The sequence below is a fragment of the Octopus sinensis genome, linkage group LG4 (assembly GCF_006345805.1).
Source record: "Octopus sinensis linkage group LG4, ASM634580v1, whole genome shotgun sequence".
Taxonomy (NCBI): domain Eukaryota; kingdom Metazoa; phylum Mollusca; class Cephalopoda; order Octopoda; family Octopodidae; genus Octopus; species Octopus sinensis.
In genome coordinates, this window is record NC_043000.1 from 110,609,256 (window position 1) to 110,620,984 (window position 11,729).

Consider the following 11,729-nt stretch of genomic DNA (forward strand, 5'->3'; position numbering starts at 1 on the left):
ACGAAGCGGTGACAGGAGCGAAAATCAACCGGGAAAAGTCAGTGGGCTTGCGACTAGGCACCTGGAGAAGCAAGCCCATGCCGTCCACCAGCGCCTCCGTTGTGGGACGCTGGACCGACGGTCCGGTCGAGTTGCTCGGGTCTGGTTCGGTCCGGACCTCCAAATGGAGAAGAACTGGAACGAGAAAACGAGTAGGGTGGTCACTCTCGCCCGGCAATGGGCCGAGAGGAAACTGTCCCTAGAAGGTCGGGCGGAGGTGGCGAACACGTACATCGCGTCCGTCATCTACTACCGCCTGGCCGTCGTGCCTTGTCCCGACCCTACCATCACCAAATTAGAACGCATTCTCCTTCGCTTCTTGTGGAAAGGATGCGTCCCGATGGTCAGGCGATCCATTTGCTGTCAACACCCGTTAAAAGGAGGACTGGGCATGCAGTGGTTGATGATGCGCTGACACGCGCTGAGACTGCGACATCTCAGGCTCTATGTAGACGACGGTGAACAGGTGTGGTCGCCGTTTGTGAGGCACGCTTTCCCGCAGCTAGCCTCCATGACCGAACTGCAGTCGTGGATCAAAAAGAGGCCGAGGAAGGGCGAATGGCACCGCGAGTGTCGCGTTGCTCTCAAGCAACTCTGCCGTCCCGGGCCGACCCTGAGTGACTCCATCACAACCTAAGCATTCTATAGGGGATTAGTGGAGGGGAGGTACGACGACGAGCTCGGGGCGAACCTGGACATCGACGAGGAATACCTGACCCGCCTGTTCGGGACGACTTTCGGGCCAGGGCCCATGGACAACTTCCAGAGATCCCTGGCCTAGCAGTGCTACCGAGAAGCGCTACCCGTTTGGGATAAGCTCTACAGACACGGCTCGAGAAACACGGGGCCGACTTGCCCGAGATGCGGTCAGAGCGACGAACCGTTCTGCACGCACTCGTGCAGTGTCCAACAATTTCTGACCTGTGGGCTTATGTCGAACAACTGCTGTCACATGTGGGACGAGTCGGTTTATCAGCTGAGTCTATCGTCAATATTGTCACGCCTCCTTCCTTCAAACGGGAAGGAAGAGCTATTTTCATCATCCTTGTGGCTATGGCGAAAGAATGTATCTGGTAGACGCGTCTGAAAGGATTGGAGATAAACACTTTCCTCTCTGGTCAATCCTCATCAACTTCTTCAAGTACCACTTGAAAAGGAAAGTGAGAGTAGAGAGGCAAGTTTTGTCTAGCGAATGTTTTAAAAAAAAGAGATGGGTGAATGTAGCAAGGATGCACGTATGAATGACGAAGCCACCTTGAGCATAATCCTATGAACCCAGAAATTGAAAACAGAGGGTTACCCACTTGCAAACAAATGTGGTAACATATAACAATATTGACCGAGGTTACCGTGGTCTTTTTCGTAGGCTTTTCTTCCCACGGATAAACCTTATCTGCTTCCCCCTTTACACCGTACATCATGGCACTGTGATACACGATCCCTATTGATCGTTTTTTTCCCTCTTGCCCTTTTTTCCTCTTTTTTCTCCTTTTTTCTTTTCTCTTTTCTTTTGTTTCTTTTCCTTTTTTTCTTTTTCCCTTTTACGATCCCTTTTGATCGAAAACCTACACCACTTTTTTTCATCCCCCAAAAGAAAAGCTCTACCTTGTAATTTGTCCCATCTGTGTGCAGCCCTGTGTGGCCAATAAAGAAACTTATCTATCTATCTATCTATCTATCTATCTATCTATCTATCTATCTATCTATCTATCTATCTATCTATCTATCTATCTATCTCTATCAATCTATCTATCTATCTATCTATCTATCTATCTATCTATCTATCTATCTATCTACCTATCAATATTTCTATCTATCCATCTCCATTGTCAATAGAACCGCACCCCAAAAACAAAACAAAAGAAAACCAACAAAAGCAATGTTCTCTTCTTCTAAACAACCCTCCCCACCCCAAAAAACATCTGTTTTATATAAATCAACAAAATTTCATTTGACAAATTCGAGAAACGAACGAAAGCGCTATTAATAATGAAGAAATAAAAATATTTTTTTTCTCAAAATTCTGACACCCTGTATTGTGACCGTGGTTCTGAGACGGCACTGAACACCCCAACAACCTGCATCATGCTATCTTCTGGTCGGATTTCGGATAATAAGGACCGAACGATAGCAAATGTACAAGTTTTGCTAATTTTTCTCCTTTTGATTCCCTTCTTTTTAGCACTCCTCGCCAATATAACCAACCTCTTATTCCTATAAATTAAACGAAAAGTCTTGTTGTCATCGTTTCTGCTTACTGCGTTATTTGTGTTTTGATGTACCCCGGTCAATTGGTGACTCCTTGTACCCGTATAAATTTCAATTGCGTAAGATAATTAATACTTACCCTTGGGCATCAAAGAGAGAAAGAGAGAGAGAGAGAGAGAGAGCGTCCGGAATTTTTGTCTTAATTATCCTGATCTATAATGTTTCCCACGGCCTATATTTTACAAATCCTGAAAGAAACCAACGCAGTAACCTAGATTGAATAAACACCAAGATCTTATAGAAATATGTTAATGTTCGTAATTTAGTTATGTGTCTCCATAAATCTCTCTCGATTTTCTCATTCTTTGCGAGTTTGTTAAATTACCGAGTTTAATAAAGAGCAAAGAAGTTTGAGATTCGTCGCAATAACGAGACGAAATGTCCGCTCACAAACATGCGACGATGAAAACATGTCTCCATGTTCGTTGATTAGGTACTGGTAAGTGAAGGAAATTGAACTGGAGAAGGCCTCCGGAGAGAAACCCACCACAGCGAGCTGGCAGAAACGTTAGCACGCTGGGCGAAATGCTTAACAGCATTTCGTCTGCCGATAGGTTCTGAGTTCAAATTCCGCCGAGGTCGACTTTGCCTTTCATCCTTTCGGGGTCGATAAAGTAAGTGTACCAGTTACGCACTGGGGTCGATGTAATCGACTTAATCTGTTTGTCTGTCCTTGTTTGTCCCCTCTGTGTTTAGCCCCTTGTGGGTTCTAAAGAAATAGGAACGTGTTTTGATCCTTAGAAGTTAAGTGGTTTGCAAACCATGTCAATAAACAGACGAAGTATTATTCGCTCACGAAAAATTCGACGATGTTCGTTGATTAATTATTACTCGTTACTCGTGTCCCGTGCAACAAGCGTGTGTAGCCATTTATGGGAACCATTCCGGTGTGTATCTGGTCTATCGACATTAATCCAATCTTTCTTTTTCTCAAAACGGACATCGCTTTCATCAATAACTGAACCACCACCACATACACACACACACACACCACACACACACACACACACACACACACACACACACACACACACACATATTATATATATATATATATAAACTTAGATAAATTTAGATGTTTTGACCATTTGACCAAAGGTAGAATTATCTAAATCCTTTTTAAGTCAAGTTTTGTGGTATCATGGTCCATTCAAGTAGGGAGATTTTGTCGAGTGAGTTGTATCCAGATATGGGTGGCTTATTTGGTATTCCTTGAAGAAATCTGTCCAGGCTCCTTTTAATGGTGATGAGATCCTTTTCTTCTTTGATCAGTAGTGGGACAGTGTTAAAAAGGGCAGGGCCTGTTGAGGAAAAGAAATTATGTCGCTGTGTACCTATATGTTGTGATCCTGAATTGGGCAGGGGACGTATGGCCCGTGGTCCCAGCCTTGGATGAACCTTGAAGCTAATGTTCTGGTCATTTGGGAGTAAGACAACTTTTTCATGTTTGTTGCACACACACGTCTTTGCTAGTAAATACGCAGTGAAGCTATACAATAGCGTCGTATTTGTATCGATTGCTATTTTCCAGTAAAATTGGTGCCTTGTTATACCACTTATCTATTTTTATATGTATATCTATCCATATATGTATATAATATATATATATATATATATATATATATATATATAATATATATATATATTATATATATATATATATATATATTGTGTGTGTGGTGTGTGTGTGTATGTATGTATATGTTTATGTATATTGTGTGTATGTATATATATGTATGTACATATATATATGTATATATATATGCATATATATATATATATTATATATATATATATATATAGATATATATATCTATATATATATATATATAGATATATATATTATATATAGAGAGAGAGAGAGAGAGAGAGAGAGAGAAACAGAACTCTTGTAGTTTTATTTTATAACTGCTCCTGCTGTCGTTTCTGCTCCGCCTTAAAACGTATTTGTTATTCGTCCTAAGAAAGTGGCCCTCCATAATTTGCACCCGAAAACTCAATGATCGTTTAACATTTCCTAATGATGAGTCATAAATCTGTTTACGATTGCGTACATAACGTACATTCATTGGGTCAATTATCAAAGAGAGAGAAAGAGAGAGAGAGAGAGAGAGAGAGAGGTGGGGTGAGAGGCCGAGCAACGAAGCGTTATGAACATTTTCATTGTATTGTAAAAGTGTATAATGGAGATATGTAGGCTTTGAGAGACGTTTTTATAGCATTGTTAATGTTTACATAGCATGGAATAATGAGAGACGTCGAAAAATAAATATACAGATAAATGTATATATAGATAAATCGTGATGACACTTCCATTTCCTGTTTCACCTTTCAGTTCGCGGCTTATCTTGAATAACTACAAAATACAAAATATTCGGGGGATAAATTTGACGGTTTGCCTCGGGGGCGGTGTAGGGAACGAACAAACAAACAAGCAAAAAGACAAAACAGTATTTCATCCCCCCCCCCCAAATATTTAAAAAAAAGTCTGGGATTATGGCTGGAAGATAACAGTGCGCAGAAAGTAACCACCCTCGGCTTCAAGCATGGCCTTGAGACAGCGCCAGAACCAGGTGCATGCATTCCTCACAGTGTCCCCGGGAAGACCTTCAAACATGTCCTTGATCTTGGCCACCAACTCGGCCTTGGTGTTGCAAGCAGTGCAGTCGGTGTCTTTCTCAACCGTGGCCCACACATACTAATCCATGAAAATCGATGGAAATCGAGGGAATTAGGAGGCCAGTAATTGGGGCTGGTGAAGTTGAAGAAATTCTCCACTTCTGACTCTTTCCAAATAAATGGTAAGGAGCGGAATCCTGGTTCCGCACCTACGGCCTTCCATCAGAAACGCTTCGCAGCCAAGGATTGACCACGGTCTCCAGCAGCCTCACATAACCACCTGAAATGAGCCGAACTCCCTGTTCAAAGGTGTGGGACGGCATGATGTCGCCCTGGCTGAAAACACACCCAAAGACCATCACAGTTTGGAGGAATTCAGTTTTCATGATACACGGGACGTCACGTGGATTGTAAGCAAATCAACTGTTTTTTTAGATGTTATGCTGCTTGGTCCTCGCAGAAATGTTTTTTTTTTTACCTTTGAGAGGAACCAGATAATTCCCGGCTCAACAAGATGCCTCATCTTGTTCAGGAGCTTCTTTGCCTTCGTCAAGCAGTTCTTCTTGGCCATGGATATCAGAATTCATTCCCATGCGCCTTTTCTACAAGTGGAAGCGAAGGTCTTCATTCATTTCCAGCTTCTTATGGAGTCTCCAACTCTCATCTCTCTCGCCAAAGCCCGGACACCGTTGCTCGGATCGTCAAATAACTTGTCCTGCAGTTGTCGGATAAATTCCGACATGTAGAGCAGTCAGGATGCCTGCTGTATTCCTATCTGCTGGCCACGGCATCGTAGTCTCCATTGCAGCCATCCAGGTTACAGGGCTCACAGTGCATTGAGCTGCTGTCATGATGTCGGTATTTTGACACACAAGGCGGCGATCTGGCAGAAACGTTAGCACGCCAAGCGAAATGCTTAGCGGTATTTCGTCTGCCGCTACGTTCTGAGTTCAAATTCCGCCGAGGTCGACTTTGCCTTTCATTCTTTCGGGGTCGATTAAATAAATACCAGTTACGCACTGGGTCGATATAATCGACTTAATCCGTTTGTCTGTCCTTGTTTGTCCTCTGTGTGTTTAGCCCCTTGTGGGTAGTAAAGATATAGGTATTGAAACACCCAGCACACACCGTCATGATACAGGTAATACTTTTCCAATATTCAAATAGCTTCTGCTCCTCCATGTCCACTAACCTTTTCTCGATTGTAACTTTGATTTTAATGGTCTCTGACGCCGTCGACTGTTCACCAACACCTCGAGCTGTTCCTGAATAAAAAGAGACAAAGAATCGGCAAATTTATCCCGAACAGCCTAGAATTGAAATGATTGTAAAGCGCGAAAAGCAAGGGAAACAACCTAAGCTGCAGATTATTCACAAGGGAAAGTATTCTTGTCCTACTTTAAGCTGCAAAACCAAATAATTTCTCGAGTCCGAGTATACATGACGTCGGTAGCTTTGTTTCCAAATCACAGCAGTCCACCTCCCGAACGGGACATCGGGTTGTTACCGAGCTCATTGCCAGTAATTTTGAAGGGAGGGGAGGATTAGATTACGTCGACCCCAGGACTTAATTGAAAGGCAAAACTGAACTAGGAACATAAAAAAATAAATGCTGGCAGAAATACTGCAAATCCTTTCGTCCAACCCATTAATGATTGCGGCCAGTCGACCGTTTTGCTTTTTATGGCAGCAGCTTCTAAAGATAGTCTCGCGAGAACTGCTACACGCTGTTTCAAAACACCTCCGCTCGAACGTATATTCTTTTCTACTCTACACGCTGTTTCAAAACACCTCCGCTCGAACGTATATTCTTTTCTACTCTAGGCACAAGGCCCGAAATTTTTGGAGAGGGGGGCCAGTCGATTAGATCGATCCAAGTACGCAACTGCTACTTAATTTATCGACCCCGAAAGGATGAAAGGCAAAGTCGACTTCGGTGGAATTTGAACTCAGAAAGTAGCGGCAGACGAAATACCTATTTCTTTACTACCCACAAGTGGCTAAACACAGAGGGGACAAACAAGGACAGACAGACGGATTAAGTCGATTATATCGATCCCAGTGCGTAACTGGTACTTATTTAATCGACCCCGAAAGGATGAAAGGCAAAGTCGACCTTGGCGGAATTTGAACTTAGAACGTAACGGCAGACGAAATACCGTTAAGCATTTTTCCCAGCCCGCTAACGATTCCGCCAGCTCGCTGCCTTACTTGAACGTATATTGGTAATCGTTCGATATTGGTATATGACGTCATTCACCCGCAAAATCTTATGACATTGATAAAGAAGCTAGACTGAAAAAATGGGGTGAATGAGGTCATTTCCTCATACTGACACCCTCTACACCAATATCGAAGGATCGCCCGTATATTTTATGGATGTTCCCCGCTATACTAATTTACGTATAACATTATTTCATTTTATTGTGTCTAGGGAGAGTCATTCTCTTCTAATGCTTTATCAAGTAACACACTCACCGGTTCGATTTCTACTCATTTGCTTATTTATTGTTATTATTGTTTTTTGTTTTGTTTTAGAGAGGAAATTTATTCATAAAAGTGACTTACTTGCTTTGAAAATCGTGATTATTTTTTCGTAAAGATATTTTATTGAATTATAATAAGACACCTTATTATAATAAGACACCTTATTCCAGGAAAGACCAGATCTTTGTTTTGCGAGACCCACTTTGGGACGCAATGCTAAAAGCTGGATATTGGGAGAAACCACAACACCGTTCACTCTCTCTCTCTCTCTCTCTCCTCTCTCTCTCTCTCTCTCTCTCTTTCCCTCTCTTACTCCCTGTTTTCCTCTCTCCCCATCTCTCCCTCTCTCAATTTTTCTCACTCTTAAAGGGCAAGAGCCCCTAATACTGAGTTTATAGTTTTCTTACAATTCAATTCTCTTTCCCATTCTGTGAACTTTTACAAGATCAGCTACAATCTCGGGACGGACGAGTGTATGAGACCGAATGGCAGCAGCATTCCTGTAAATTCGAGCAATCCCAAACATTATTTGTTCTGAAAGACATCGCGCCTCTTGTCAACAAAAGAAGGATTGAAACACGCTAAAAACACACGTGCTTTCGATTGTTTTAATTAGCTTTCCTTGTTTTTAAAGGTTGAAAATGCCATTTCCCGTTAAATATCTATTTAAAAAAAAATACCCTTGATTTTCGATGGTAAAGAAACCCAAAAGATTCCTTAGAAAACTGAATCAACTTTGAACTACCAATGTTTAAAGATCACGGTTGTCATATCAGGGGAGATAACTATTTAACATACAAACTTTATCTAGGGGAGACAATTGAGTAACGGAGCGTGAATACTTTGCTGTCTTCTAAACTTGCGAAGAAACCAACGACTTTTCTCACACGTTAAACAGCTTAATTAGTTCAAACTGTTGTGTCTGGGGAGAGTCATTTTCTTTTTGTGCCTTATAATGTAACACTCTCACCGGTAAAATTTCCACTTTTTTCTTATTTTTATTTTCCTAAAATTTTCGTTGCGTCTTGCAACATTTTCAATAGTCTTGACTCTGTCCGTTATTATAATAAGTGGAAATTTTACCGGTGAGTGTGTTACATTATGAGACCCAAAAAGAAAATGACTCTCCCCAGACACAACAGAATATGCTTCAACACAGGAGCTCGCATAAAGAATCTTGCAAACGAAATCCAAAAACGAAATAGTTCAAACTGGATATCAGTATAATATTCACCAGCGCACGTGAACAACCACTTATGGACAAACGTAGAGTTTTGGAAACCTGATAAAGAATTCAGAAAAAAACTAACCCCTGCTGTTGTACCTAGCGTTTATCTGAAATCTGTATACATCCATCCATTTTCTCCACACATGATCCCTGGACGGGTTTGTGGTGGTAGAGTCCTCGGGTATTTCCTCCATATGGTCCGAAACAACCATTATTACATTCTTCAGCCGGATTCCCAAGCATGACCACCTGCGACTATGGTTATTAACCAATCATCTCATACTCGCTCTACCCTCAGGTCTCTCACCACTTTTCTCGGCTTGAAGAAACCATTTTTTTTTTCCTGCAACATCTCATGTTTGCAATACCAGAGCTGTGATCTTTCAGCTCGACTGGAAGAGAATCTCTGATCTCTGAGCAAGGCACCCTGTCGAGTAACATCACTCCAGCGATTCTTAGGAAGAAATCCATCCCGACCGCATGTACTTCTAATCCTGCTCTTTCAGTCATTACTCAAGATACATGACCATAATTGAGGACAGACATGAGAACCGAACTGAAGATAGTGAATTTGGGTTTTAACAACGTTTCCCACTCGGGGGATCTGTATATGAGGGCCATAAATAGGAAAATATTAATTTCTAGCATGAACACAGAGCCCCAAATTTCGGAGAGCGTATTTCAATTTTAGTGAATCCAATATTTGATCAGCGATTTACTTTATCGGCCTGCAGAAGGACGAAAGATAAAAATTAGGTCGGCGGGATTTGAACCCGAAGGCAAAAGTATAAAAGTTGAATATCGTCGAGTATGCTGTCCGATGATCTACCAATTGTGCCATGCCACCACGCAAGAAAATAACGGTAAAGGAAGGAAATGATTGAACAAATGTCAGAACTGTTTGGGAAGTTTTAAATCAACCTCCACGGCTGTACGGTTAAGAAGTTCACGGATCTTTTCCTTTTGAACGGCAGACAATTTCTAGTTAACTAAACACTTTAAAACTTCGTATACTGGTAGAATGTGTCAAAATAAAACATTTTTTCTCTTCGCTTTCTTGAGAAAATTGTAATTTGTTTGTTTAATGTAGTTTAATTTTTCGAATTTTAACCAATCCTATGCTCTCTTTTGAGCTAAAATCATTTGCTGCGTCTAAAACTGAGACAACATCCTGTAACTAACCCTAAACCTCCCCCCTAACCCTAACCCTACCCCTAAATTTTTTTTTTCTTAATTGTTAAATTAATTTAATTGTTACGCGTGTAAAAAAACTAAAGCAATGGAATTAAATTAATTTAACAATTAAGAAAAAAAAATTAGGGTTAGGGTTAGGGTTAGGGGGTAGGTTTAGGGTTAGTTACAGGATGTTGTCTCAGTTTTAGACGCAGCAAATGATTTTAGTTGAATGGAGGTAATCGATTGGCTAAAATTGCCGAAATGCTCGGATTTTCAGACGACATATCTTACAGACTATAGAATTTTCTCAATAAAACCAAGAGAAAATGATGTTTTATAAATACATTCTACCAGTATACGAAGTTTAAAAGTGTTTAGTTAACTAGAAATTGTGTTGACATCTGCCGTTCAAAAGGAAAAGATCCAAGTTCACTTTGCATCCATGAGGTTTCCAGTTCGGTCTCATTGTATGGCACCATGGGTGAGTATCTTCTGCTATAGTCCTGGGCCGCAAATGCCTTGTGAGTGAATTTTGTAGACGGAAATTCTGTGGGAACCTATTGTACACACACACAGACACGCGCGTGCGCAAACAGAATATGCGTATATTCTTTAGAGCCATTTCCTTCTTCCTTAATTACATATTCAAACTTCTAATCGCGCCAAATATTATGAAGAAATGATTATCTCCCTTGTATTTACTGTTCGCTAGTGGGCTCCAAGTACTGAATTCTTTTATGATTAATGCAATTAATCTAGTCTTTTTCAACTGCACAAGTTTAACAAAGCCGAAACAAGTAGGGGAATCGTTACCCGTATTTGGCATGATCCCATTAAAGTTACGTTAATTATTGAAGTAATCTTCTTTCACTGCATGACTATGTAATTTGTAATTAATATTATTAATTAGTTAAGGCGATGTGCAGGCAGAATCATTAGCATTTCGGGGAAAAGGCTTAGCGGTGTTTGGTCTGTCTTTACGTTCTGAGTTCAAATTCCGTCGAGGTTGACTTTGCCTTTAATCTTTATAGGGTCGATAACTAAGCGACAGTTGTAAAAACTGGGGTCAATGTCATCGACTTGCTCCTTCCCTCAAAATTGTTGGCCTTATGCGAAAATTGGAAATCAATATTATTAATTAATTATTAAATTCCTTCTTCCCTCACAACATAAAGTATGACGGTTCGAACTTAGCCTTACATCATTTACTATCCTGAAGTTCCTTTATGGACTCGCTTCGGGGTCCCGAGAAGTGTATCCTCTACACTCCCAATTACTAGCGTAGCTAGAGGCAGGGGGCAGGGGGCACAGGAGTTTGTCCGCCCCCAAGCGGCACTTTTATGGGGATGGATCCACTTTTGGGTCTGTTGTAGATAATATGTATTTTTCGCGGGGACCCAGAGTTGGAAACTGAAAGGCCGCCCCCGGCGGCACACACTCTAGCTACGCTAATGCTCTCACCTCATGCCTCCCAGAACAACTTGCCGAATTAGTTTTTGATGTAACAACATCGAAGAGAGACTGCAATTTATCATTATTATTATCGTTATGAAGGCGGCGAGCTGGACGAAATGCTTAGCGAATTCCGCCGAAGTCGACTTTTCTTTTCATCCTTTCGGGGTCGATAAATTAAGTAACAGTGGCATATTGGGGTCGATCTAATGAACTCCAAAATTTCCCCCAAAATTTCGGGCCTTGTGCCTAGAGTAGAAAAGATTATTATTATTATTATTATTATTATTATTATTATTAGTAGTAGTAGTAGTAGTAGTAGTAATGGCAGTAGTAGTATGGTGGTGATCTGACAGAAATGTTTGTACGTTGGGCAAAATGCCCAGCGGTATTTCTGCCGGATCTTTATGTTCTGAGTTCAAATCCTGCCGAAGTCAGCTTTATCTTTGACCTCTTCGGT